The sequence below is a fragment of the Herpailurus yagouaroundi genome, unplaced genomic scaffold (assembly GCF_014898765.1).
Source record: "Herpailurus yagouaroundi ecotype Mexico unplaced genomic scaffold, PumYag 193, whole genome shotgun sequence".
Lineage (NCBI taxonomy): Eukaryota > Metazoa > Chordata > Mammalia > Carnivora > Felidae > Herpailurus > Herpailurus yagouaroundi.
The window spans coordinates 6,917,924-6,929,899 of NW_024412424.1; positions in this window are offsets into that span (position 1 = coordinate 6,917,924).

Genomic DNA, 11,976 nt, shown 5'->3' on the forward strand with positions numbered 1-11,976 from the left:
CAGTCCGTCTTCCGCTGGGGGGCGGCTTCCGGCCGATGTCCCGCCCCTCTGTAGGCGTGGTTTGAGGTAGCAGAGCTGGCCCTGACCCCTTCAGGGCTAGGTTGGAAGTGCAGACGGTTAGCTTTACCCCTCCCGAAAGTCTTCCCAGACTTCAATGTTTTCTCCTCTACGCGTCGCATTACTCCGCAGAAGCCGACCGCCCTCGGCTTAGTGCCAGGCGCCCTTCCACGTGCTGGAGGCGCAGCTGGTAGCCCAGCACACGGATCCCTGTCTTTGTGGAGCTTATAGACCATGACGAAGATAAATAAGTGAAAGCTGCATAGTGTATCAAGTGGTGATAATTGCTATGGAGAAAAACCCGGAAAGAGGGTTAGAGAGTATGGGAGTGAGGGGGCGAGTAATATGCAATTTTAAGTAGGTACGGGAGGGTTTCACTGAGAACGTGAGGAAGTGAGTCCTGCCCAAAGACATGGGGGTGGGGAGAATGGAGGGTGAGGGACCTAACAAGCAAAGGAAAAGAAAATACAAAAGCCCTGAGATGGGCTGTGCCTGGCCTCTTTGGAGAACCACATAGAGAAAGGCCTTTGTGGCTACAGCAGAGTGAGAAAGAGGAGTAGCAGATGAAGACGTGGAGATATTGGTGGCACATTCAACAGGCTTTGTGTGCCGCTCTGAGGACGTCAACTTCTACTCTGAAGGAGATGGTAGACAGAAGCCATTCTGGGGGTACCTAGGTGGCTCAGTCGGTTAAACGTCCTACTTGGGCTCAGGTCATGATCTCCTGGTTTGTGGGTTCGAGCCCCGTTTTGGGCTCTGTGCTGACAGCTCAGAACCTGAAGCCTACTTTGGATTCTGTGTCTCCCTCTCTGTCCCTCCCCCACTCTCACTCTGTCTCTCTCTCAAAAATAAATAAACATTAAACAATAATAATAATAAAGACATTCTGGGGTTTTGAGCAAGGGAGTGACATAGTCTGACAAATGACTTAACAGGATCCCTCTGACTGCTGGCTGGGAATAGACTGTAAGGAGCAAGGAGGAAGCAGAGAGGCTTGAGGAAGCTAAAGGTCATGGTCAGAGGTGCTGGTTTGGATCAGTGCACAGAAAAGGAGGTGGTGAGAAGTATTTGGATTTTGGATATATTCTGAAAGAAGACCCTAAAGGAATTGTTAATGAGTAGAATATAAGGTATGTGAGAAAGGAGTTAAGAACAATGCTAACGTTTTTACATTATTGACTCTAGGTGGGTGGTATCCAGGTATTCACTATCTTATTCTTTCATCATTTCTGTATGTTTGAAAATTTTCAGATTAAAAATTTGAACAGGAGTGCCTGGCTGGCTCAGTCAGAAGAGCATGTGACTCTTGATCTTGGTGTCATGAGTTCGAGCCTTTGTTGGGTATAGAGATTACTTAAATAAATAAAACTTAAACAAACAAACAAGTTGTGAACAATAGACATGCCCCTACTCTGTAGCAGGTACCTCACTGCCAAGCTGACCTGATAATAGTCCCCCTTTGTAGGTATTGCCAGACCACAGGGAAGCCTGGAGTGGGAAAGATGAGCCATATGTGCTGGGGGCAGAAGGATGAGTAACAGGCTCTGAGCCTGGCTGGTTCAGAAGTCCTATAGGGGAGTGGAGGGCAAGGATGCTAGGGCAAGGCCCCAAAGCCTGTCTACTCTGCACCATACCCTTTTTCTAAGAGGGGATGGGGAGCCATGAAAGAGTTTTAAGCACAGTGGTGACATGATCAGATTTGTTTTAGAAAGTCTGTTTTGGATGGACAAACTTGTGTTGAGAGAGACTGGAAGCAGGGAGACCAGACAAGAGAGAATACAGCAACCCAGGCAAAAGGGAGTGAAGGCATAAACTGAGGCAGGAGTCATAAAAGGACAGGAAAGGAGTTAGAACCCAGAAGCTAATATTACCAGAAACCTGCAGCAACTCCGGGTTTTAGACACACTGCAATTGCGGTGCCCGTGGCACATCCGTGGATACATCTGGTCAGTATTAGGTATACAGCTTGAGAACTAGGAGAAAGGTGAAGGCCAGAAACAGAAACCAGAAAAGTTTCAACATAAAGATGTATATGCAACCCCTGGAAGACTATACCATGGGGAAATGGGATGGCATATTAGGAGGAGCCCCCAAAGCAGAAGTTGTTACCATAGTTTTAGAGGAAACCCAAAAGAGAATCATGCCTCTGAGTAAAAGGGATGAAAGGATCAAATGCCGGGTCAAACTAAGGAATATTAAATGCTCCTTAGGTTTAACTATTAGTCATTGGTGACCTTTAGAAGAAGCTTGCTAGGAGTGTCGACCTGGCGGGTTGACTACTGAACAGGCAGCAAAAAGGTAGAGGCACTAAGTAAGACTCAGTTAATTACTGGTTCAAGGAGTTTGGCAGGGAAACAAAAAGAACAAAGGGTTAAAGGAAGGTTTAGATTTCAGTGTTTAAGATGGGACTGAGGCTGAGGGAAATATCAAGGAAAGAGAAAGAGGGGCACCTGGGTGGCTCAGTCGTTTAAACATCTGATTTTGTTAAATTTTTTTTTTCAACGTTTATTTATTTTTGGGACAGAGAGAGACAGAGCATGAACGGGGGAGGGGCAGAGAGAGAGGGAGACACAGAATCGGAAACAGGCTCCAGGCTCTGAGCCATCAGCCCAGAGCCCGACGCGGGGCTCGAACTCACGGACCGCGAGATCGTGACCTGGCTGAAGTCGGACGCTTAACCGACTGCACCACCCAGGCGCCCCTAAACATCTGATTTTGGCTCAGGTCATGATCTTGTGGGTTCGAGCCCCGCGTTGGGCTCTGTGCTGACAGCTCAGAGCCTGGATCCTGCTTCGGATTCTTGTCTCCCTCTCTCTCTGCCCCTCCCCCATTCATGCTCTGTCTCTCTCTCTCTCTCAAAAATGGATCATCATTAAAAAAATAATAATAAAAGAGAAAGAAAGTGCCGCTGATAAGACATGGTCCCTAAGGTGCTAGGTGTGGTTATCTGGTGTGTGTGGCATCACCCAGCAAGCTTCTTCTAAATCCCTGGGATCTTCAGGGCTCCGACTCTGAATGTCTGGAATTAAGTCCTGGCATAAACATATTTAAAGCTTTTTGACTGAGTTGGAGAAGCACCCATTGTTAAGAATCTTCGAGATAGTGTTAAAAAAGAATTTATTTTTATTTTTTTTTTATTTTATTAATTTTTTTTTCAACGTTTATTTATTTTGGGGACAGAGAGAGACAGAGCATGAACGGGGGAGGGGCAGAGAGAGGGAGACACAGAATCGGAAACAGGCTCCAGGCTCTGAACCATCAGCCCAGAGCCTGACGCGGGGCTCGAACTCACGGAGTGCGAGATCGTGACCTGGCTGAAGTCGGACGCTTAACCGACTGCGCCACCCAGGCGCCCCAAAGAATTTTTTTTTAAAACAGGGGCACCTGGGTAGCTCTGTCGATTGAGTGTCCAACTTCAGTTCAGGTCATGGTCTTGCAGTTTGTGAGTTCAAGCCCCGCATCGGGCTCTGTGCTAACAAACAGCTCAGAGCCTGGAACCTGCTTCAGATTCTGTATCTCTCTCTCTCCCCCTCCCCGTTCATGCTCTGCCTCTCTCTGTCTCTCAAAAATAAATAAATGTTAAAAATATTTTAAAGAATCTTCGAGATAGAAGAAAACTTAAAATTAAGCAAGCAGACAGCTTATAGGCCAATAGTAAAGTAAGGTAGCATAATGCCTGACATACAGTAGGTACCTAAAAGGATGATGTTGTTGAGTAAGTTAGAAGTGGGTCTATGTCCTCAGAGGGCTTCAGTATGGCTGAGGAGAAGACTCTCAGACATTAGAAAAAGAAAGGGCAGGTAGGAGAGAGCTCGAGTGAAAAGCAGGTTGTCAGCTCCTGAGACCTGAGATTTCTTCCTGACTTTCTTCACCAGTGAACATCATTGTCTTTGTTTCCCACAGATCGTGAGGGAATTTTAACCAGGAGAGGATCCAAGCCACGTGTTTACTGAGCCCCTCTGGTTTGCAAAACTCTGTGCTAATCACTAGGTTGACCTCAGGAGTTTTACTGAGCAGAAGGTCCAAGATTCAGTGTTTAGTAATGGGGCCTTGTTTCTCTCATTTACTGTTTGTATCATTCTGGCTACAGAAGAGAAGCTAAATTAGAGTTAACCTGCACTCAGAGTAGCTTCTAGGAAAGATGGTGTTTGATATAGAACAGCCCTCCTGGTAAACCTGAGCACCTCCATGACAGACCTCAGAATGGACACTACTCAAGCCCACCAGGTCCTATTAAATCCTCAAAGAGTAACTGATAATCCACTAAACAAATAGTCTTCCTGCCTACTCATCTGGTCAGCCTTACCCACAACTAGAAAACTTACATGAAATTTAATCTGTGTCATTTTCTGGCCAAAAATCATCCTGAGCTCCTCACTGAGCCACCCAGGCACCCCATCCTCAACGCATCAGAATAAAATACAAGTAAGGGCCCCTGGGTGGCCCAGTAGGTTGAGCGTCCAACTTCGGCTCAGGTCGGGATCTCACAGTTCATGAGTTTGAGCCCTGCATTGGGCTCTGCATGGTGGTGTGAAGCCTGCTTGGGATCCCCTCTCTCTCCCTCTCTCTCTGCCCTCCAACCCCCTCCGTTCATGCTCTCTCTCTCTCTCTCTCAAAACAAATAAACATGAAAAAATAAAATAGAATACAAGTAGTATTCTCTGGGCACTCAAAGCTTTTCATGATCTCATAGTAGCTTACTTCCCCAACCTTGTTTTTCTCTAGATTGTATCTTCACCTCTGAGCAAACTGAGTGTCTCCTGGTTTACCACACAAACCTGTTATTTAACTGCCTCCCACCCTCGCTCCAGGCCTTTACACACACTTTCCCCTTCAGCACATAGTGTCCTTCCCCTTCCTCCTCAATAACAAGCAGATGCAAGAGATGTATACCAAGTCGCTTCCATATGCAAGACAGTATCCAACCAGTGGTTTTTAGCCATTTTCACAGTGGAGAATCTCTGGTGCCCTCTCCCCAGAAAAATGTACATATACATATGCACCTCCAGGTTTGCTTTCAATTTCATGAGAACTTGAAGCCATCCTTGGACCTCAGATGAGAAGCCCTTTCCTATCCTAGACTGTGGAAATCAAATATGGACTAATTTTCCTAATGTCCCTTCTTTGGTCCCTTTTTCTTTTCTTTCTTTTTTCTTGGCCTCAGATTCTAAGTCTGAGCTGAAATCTCTCCCTTCTCTCTTCTTATCACGGGCTCCAACCATACTGCCCACAGGGATCTCAAACTGAATACACTTAAAGGTAAATGGCATCGGGGCGCCTGGGTGGCTCAGTCGGCTAAGCGTCCGACTTCGGCTCAGGTCATGATCTCGCGGTCCGTGAGTTCGAGCCCCGCGTCGGGCTCTGTGCTGACAGCTCAGAGCCTGGAGCCTGTTTCAGATTCTGTGTCTCCCTCTCTCTTTGACCCTCCCCCATTCATGCTCTGTCTCTCTCTGTCTCAAAAGTAAATAAACGTTAACAAAAAATTGAAAAAAAAAAAAAAAGGTAAATGGCATCTAGGAAAAAAGAACCTACAAGAAATCTTGAATTTAAAGATACTTCACAGGGGCACCTGGATGGCTCAATCGGTTAAGTGTCTGACTCTTGGTTTTGGCTCAGGTCATGATCTCATGGTTTGTGAGTTTGGGCCCAGTGTCAGGCTCTGTGCTGGCAGCGTGGAGCCTGCTTGAGATTCTCTCTCTTTCCCTCTCTCTCTGCCACTCCCCCACTCATGTTCATGCTCTCTCTCTCTTTCAAAATAAATAAATAAAACTTAAAAAAAATACTTCACAGGTGAGTTGAATTAAAGTATGGCCACTTAGTTGGATAATCAAACTGATAAATCTCTTTAAAAAGCAAGGTGGAAAAAAAGACAAACTGAAAAATAAAGGAAATTGCGGTACAGAAGACAAGTTTCAAAGTTCCCACCTCACAGAGAGCCTGGGTGGCTCAGTTGATTAAGCGTCCAACTCTTGATTTCAGCTCAGGTCATGCTGCCATGGTTTGTGGGTTCAAGCCCTACATCAGGCTCTGTGCTGACAGCTCAGAGCCTGGATCCTGCTTTGGATTCTGTGTCTCCCTCTCTCTGCCCCTCCCTGGCTTGAGCTCGCTCTCTCTCTCTCTCTCTCTCTCTCTCTCTCAAAAATAAATAAAAACATAAAAAAAAAAGAAGTTCCCACCTCTCTAATAGTAGTTACAATAGGAAAGGACTGAGTAAGGGGAGAAATATATAACCAAAGAATAAAGAAGAAAATATCTCAGTTGGAAACTCACATCTTTCCACTGAAAAGGGCCAATGAATACCAAGCAAGATGAATAATAAAATTTTAGAACAAAAGGGAAAAGAATCTTAAAAGCTTTCAGAGTGGGAAAAAGAGGCTATCAAGCAAGGAATAAGAATAAAAACATAGGTTCTTCATTCACTACGCTGACTGCAAGCAGCAGAAAATAAGCTCCAACTTCTGAGGCAAAATAATTTTGAACCTAGAATCTTTTTTTTTTTTAATTTTTTTTCAACGTTTATTTATTTTTGGGACAGAGACAGAGACAGAGCATAAACGGGGGAGGGGCAGAGAGAGAGGGAGACACAGAATCGGAAACAGGCTCCAGGCTCTGAACCATCAGCCCAGAGCCTGACGCGGGGCTCGAACTCACGGACCGCGAGATCGTGACCTGGCTGAAGTCGGACGCTTAACTGGCTGTCCCACCCAGGCGCCCCGAACCTAGAATCTTATACCCAGCCAAACTAACACTCAAGTGAGTGGAAGAAACAAGCATGCTTTCAATGAAGAAAAGAAAAACTTGGGACAGTTTCCTACCCACATGCCTTCTCTGAAAGAATTACTCAAGAAAATACGACAGCCAGACAAATAAATCGAAGAAAGAAAACATGGTAAGCAAAAACACTTGCAAAACTTATAGTTATCTTAATAATCATTGATGTTAAATTAAAAATAAGAATCTGATACAAAAATGCCAGAAGATTCATGTGCATTTGGCTTTCAGCTTTGTCCAGCAAAGCCGAGGACAGCAGAAAGGATTACTTAAGACTCTATGCAAGTCAAGAGAGGTGAAAGGGAAGCTAAAAGGTCTCCCCAAGCTGCTTGCAAGCTCCCGTATTTATTGAGCATACATTTAGGGAAACATTGTGCAATATATCAGTGGGCTATGTGCCAGTAAGAACATAAAGAAAGCATGCAGAAAAACAAGACAGGATAAAATATTCCATGAGATAACATAATCTAAGGAATTTATGAGTATAGGCAGGACCTAACCCTTAGATATACATTAACTAGATAAGCTAAGTGAGTGCCCCCTAGATATACATTAACTAGATAACTGAAGCCAAGCCCGTGGTTTTCAGCAAGGCTAAAAAAACAGTGTTCTGCTTTGCAATGCATTCCCTATAATCTCCTAACCCAGAATATGGCTATTTGATTTTCCACAGATTCACATGTGAGGTGGTACCTGGGCCATATCCAACAGGTTTCTGTATATGGTTGCTCTCATGGATACTTATTTCTATATTTTAGAGGCTAACATAACCCGGTTGCCAAAATCAGACAAAGATAGCACTCACACACAAAAAGGAAACCAGAAACTACTATTGCTTAATGCATGAATAACAAAAATATTAAAAGTAAAACATTAGCAAATCAATTCCACAAGGTTTTAAATGGATTAGGTATTATGACCAAAAATGGTTTAAAATCAGTGAATCATGGGGCACCTGGCTGGTTCATTGGGTGGAGCATGAACACTTGATCTCAGGGCCATGGGTTCAAGCCCCATGTTGGCTATGGAGCCTGCTTTAAATTTTTTTTTTTTAACGTTTATTTATTTTTGAGACAGAGAGAGACAGAACATGAACGGGGGAGGGGCAGAGAGAGAGGGAGACACAGAATCGGAAGCAGGCTCCAGGCTCTGAGCTGTCAGCACAGAGCCCGACGCGGGGCTCGAACCCACGGACGGCGAGATCATGACCTGAGCTGAAGTCAGCTGCTTAACCGACTGAGCCACCCAGGTGCCCCTATGGAGCCTGCTTTAAAAAAAAAAAGTTAATTTTTTTTTTCATCTGTGAACCTCATAATGTGATCATAACACTAACATAGTAAGGATGGTAATCCTATGATCATCTCAATAAATGGTAAGAACCATGTAATATTTGTGGTAGACATGGAATTGTACCACCTAGAACCTTCTTCAAGGAAGGCCTGGCTGCCTACCTGTGGAACATACAGTAGCAGATAGCCTCTAGCTCTCAGTCCTTCAGGATATACCTTAGCTTCAGATAACTGCCTCCTCTCTGGTCATACACTTCCCAAGACAGGCCATATGCAGTGATTGAGCAAGCATATAAATCCAAGTATGTAAAAGCATATAAATGCCTGGCCAGTCTGGCCTAGTATGAGATACTCTGATAGGCACTGTTCATTCTAGTGATCTCTGCTACATAGGTGGCAGCTTCACTGGGACTGCAACACAGTTTAACTTTTGCCTCTGCCTAATTCTGCTTCCTGCCCCTTCCCTTTACATATGTTGGTCCCTAATAAATACCTTGCTCTCCCAACTCCATCTCAGCATTTGTTTCCAGAAAGTCCGACCAGCAATAGTAGTATTCAGTATCATTCCTTACCAAAAACAAAATAAAAAGTGGGGTGCCTGGCTGGCTCAATCAGAGGAATGTGCAACTATTGATCTCGGGGTCATGAGTACAAGCCCCATGGTGGGGATAGAGATTCCTAAAAAATAAATAAATAAACTTAAAAAAAAAAAAGGAAAAGCACATAAGATTATAAACTTAAGATCTTAAGTAAATTCTCTTGCAATAGATAAAAAAGTAACTACCTTAAAAAATAATAAAAGAGGGGTACCTGGCTGGTTCAGTTGGTAGAGCATACAATCTTGATATCAGGGTTCTGAGTTCAAACCCCATGTTGGGTGTGGAGTCTACTTTAAAAAAAAAAAGATATTTAAAAACAGGAGCCTAGTAACTAAAAATATTTAAAGGTAAAATATTAGAACCTTTCCTATTAATGACAGGAACAAAGGTAAACATGCTTTTGGTCATGATTACTGCTTAACATTTTTTAAAAAATTTATTTATTTATTTTTGAGAGACAGAGTAATCAGGGGAGGGACAGAGAGAGAGGAAGAGAGAGGATCCCAAACAGGCTCCCTGTTGTCAGCTCAGAGCCTGATGTGGGTTTTGAACTCACAAACCATGAGATCATGACCTGAGCTGAAACCAAGAGTCGGGCGCTTAACTGACCGAGCCATCAAGGTGCTCCTTGGCTAAGAAATTTTTGAAAATAAAGGGTTCCTGGGTGGCTCAGTCAGTTAAGCATCTGTCTCATCAGGCTCTGTGCTGTCAGTGAGGAGCCTGCTTGGGATCCCCTCTCTCTCCTTCTCTCTTTGCCCCTCCCCTGCTCTCTCTCTCTCAAAAACAAACTTTTAATTTTTTTAAGTTTATTAATCTTGACAAAGAGAGCGCAGGAGGGGCAGGGAGAGAGGGAGAGAGAAAGGATTCCAGGCAGACTCTGCACTTCCATTGTGGAGCTGGACGTAAGGCTCGGACTCACAAACTGTGATTTCATGACCTGAGTCGAAATCTAGTCAACCTACTGAGCCACCCAAGCGCCCCTAAGAAGATCTTTTTAGATAATGTAGAGAACAGATATCATAGCAAAAGGGTAGAAATATGGAGACTAGTTAATTGCTCACATCTAGGGACACATGATGGTTTGTACTAGAGCAGCAGAAATGCCAAATCAGGACATACTATGGAGATATAACATTTACAGACTGAATACAGTATTTGAAAGGGAAAGAAGAGTCATAAAAGACTTGTGAATTTTTGGCCTGAGTAAACAGTGAGAAATAGTGGCATTATTGAGCTGGGACACATTGGAGGAATAACCAGTTTGGGGATAAAATTGAGTTTTGTTTGGGACATTGCCAATATGACCTCCAAATGGGCATATTGAATGGACACTTGAATATATTGAACGTGGAGGTTAGGGAATTGGGTAGAGCTAGAAAGAAAAATCTGTAAGTTATCAGTGTACTGAAGGTCCTTGGGCAGAGGTTAGATGAGATTGCTAGAGAATGAGTGTAGATGGAGCAGAGGATGAAGATGTAGTGGATCTCCTGTGCAGTACTCTTCACAGCAATTTCATACTTATTTTACTATTCCTCTAATTTCTGCATCTCTTACTAGACCAAAGCTCCTAAACTACAGCAACTGTGATCTCCTTTCCTCACCATTTATCTGACAACATGGTGCCTGGCCTTCAGCTGGCCTCAAAGAATCAAAGGAATTAAAGAAAAGTTGTTTTTTTTTTTAAGAGAGAGAGAGAGAGAGACAGAGACAGAGAGACAGAGACAGAGCGTGAGAGGGGCAGAGAGAGGGGGAGACACAGAATCTAAAGCAGGCTCCAGGCTCTGAGCTGTCAACACAGGGCCCGATGTGGGGCTCAAACTCACAAACTGAGATCATGACGTGAGCTGAAGTCAGATGCTTAACCAACTGAGCCACCCAGGTGCCCTTTAAAGACATTTTTTTAAAGGTGATTTGGCAGTATCTATCACAATGTGAGATGAAGATACCAGTTGATACACCAATTCCATTTCTAGAAATACAACTCCAAACTTTTTACATCTATGCAAAAAGTACATCCGAGGGTGTTCAATGTAGTACTATTTGTAATTGTGAAAAATTGGAAACTGATGCCCTGCAAAGGGGGCATGGTCAAACAGATGATAATACATTTATACTAGAAAATACTGAGAAGGGGTCCAGCACTGTGGAAAGAGGGTAGGCTCTGGAGCCACATGGCCCAGTTTAGAATCTCAGCTTGGCGACTTCCTAGCTTTATAATTTTGAGCAATTACCACAACTTTCTGTGTCTTAGTTTGCTTATTTGTGGAATTGGGGATAATAATAGCACCTTCCACTAAGTGAAAAAAGAAGAATTTTATAATAGTCTGTTACCAACGGGGTGCGGGGCGGGGGGGTAAATGTGTGTGTATAGCTGTGAATATAGATATGTAGGTAGATGAATAGAAAGGATTCGGACAGTGGTAATAACCCCAGATAGGGTAAAGAGAATGGAACAGAGTTAATGGGAATATTCACATTGCTATAAACATTTTTGTATTAATTTTACACAACTTTAATGTATCAATATATTAGTTGCAGAACTCAAATCAATAAAGGCAAAGATGAAAGCTACATGTGTAAGGTATATATATGTAATATGTGATGTGATAGAGTATATTTTCCAAAGATGGCCACACCAACATATATCCTATTCCACATGCTTTTCTTACAATGTGATACAATGTTGGTATTCCTCCCTCAAGGGTGGGGCTTCATTTTCTTCCCTTGAACCTCAGAGAACATTTGTAACTGCTTAGACCAATAATATGTGGTAGAAGGAAATCTGTGTGACTTCAAAGGTAAAGTCATAAAAAGAAATATAGCTTCCACCTGGCTCTATTTTTCTTAAGACACTTGTCTTTGGAACCTAGCTATCATGTTACCAGGGAAACCAGACCACATGGAGAGGTCATGTGTATATGTGTTCTGGCTAACAGCCCCAGCTAAGCCCCCAGTTGACAGCCACCAAAAACCATTGGATGTATGAGTAAATAATTCTTCCCATGATTCCAGCTCCTAGCCTTCAAACATTCCAGCTAAGGCCCTAGATATTGAGGAGGAGAGATAATCCACTCTCACCTTGGCCTGTCTGGATTCCTGTACCACAGAAATCATGAGACTTTATACATTTTACATGCATATATATTTTGAAAATGTAATATTGTACACATCTCATTTCTTATTCTTATCACTTAAGAGTATATCAAAAATACCTTTCCTTGTCAATAGACGTCTTAGTACAGCATCATAGTTAATGGTTT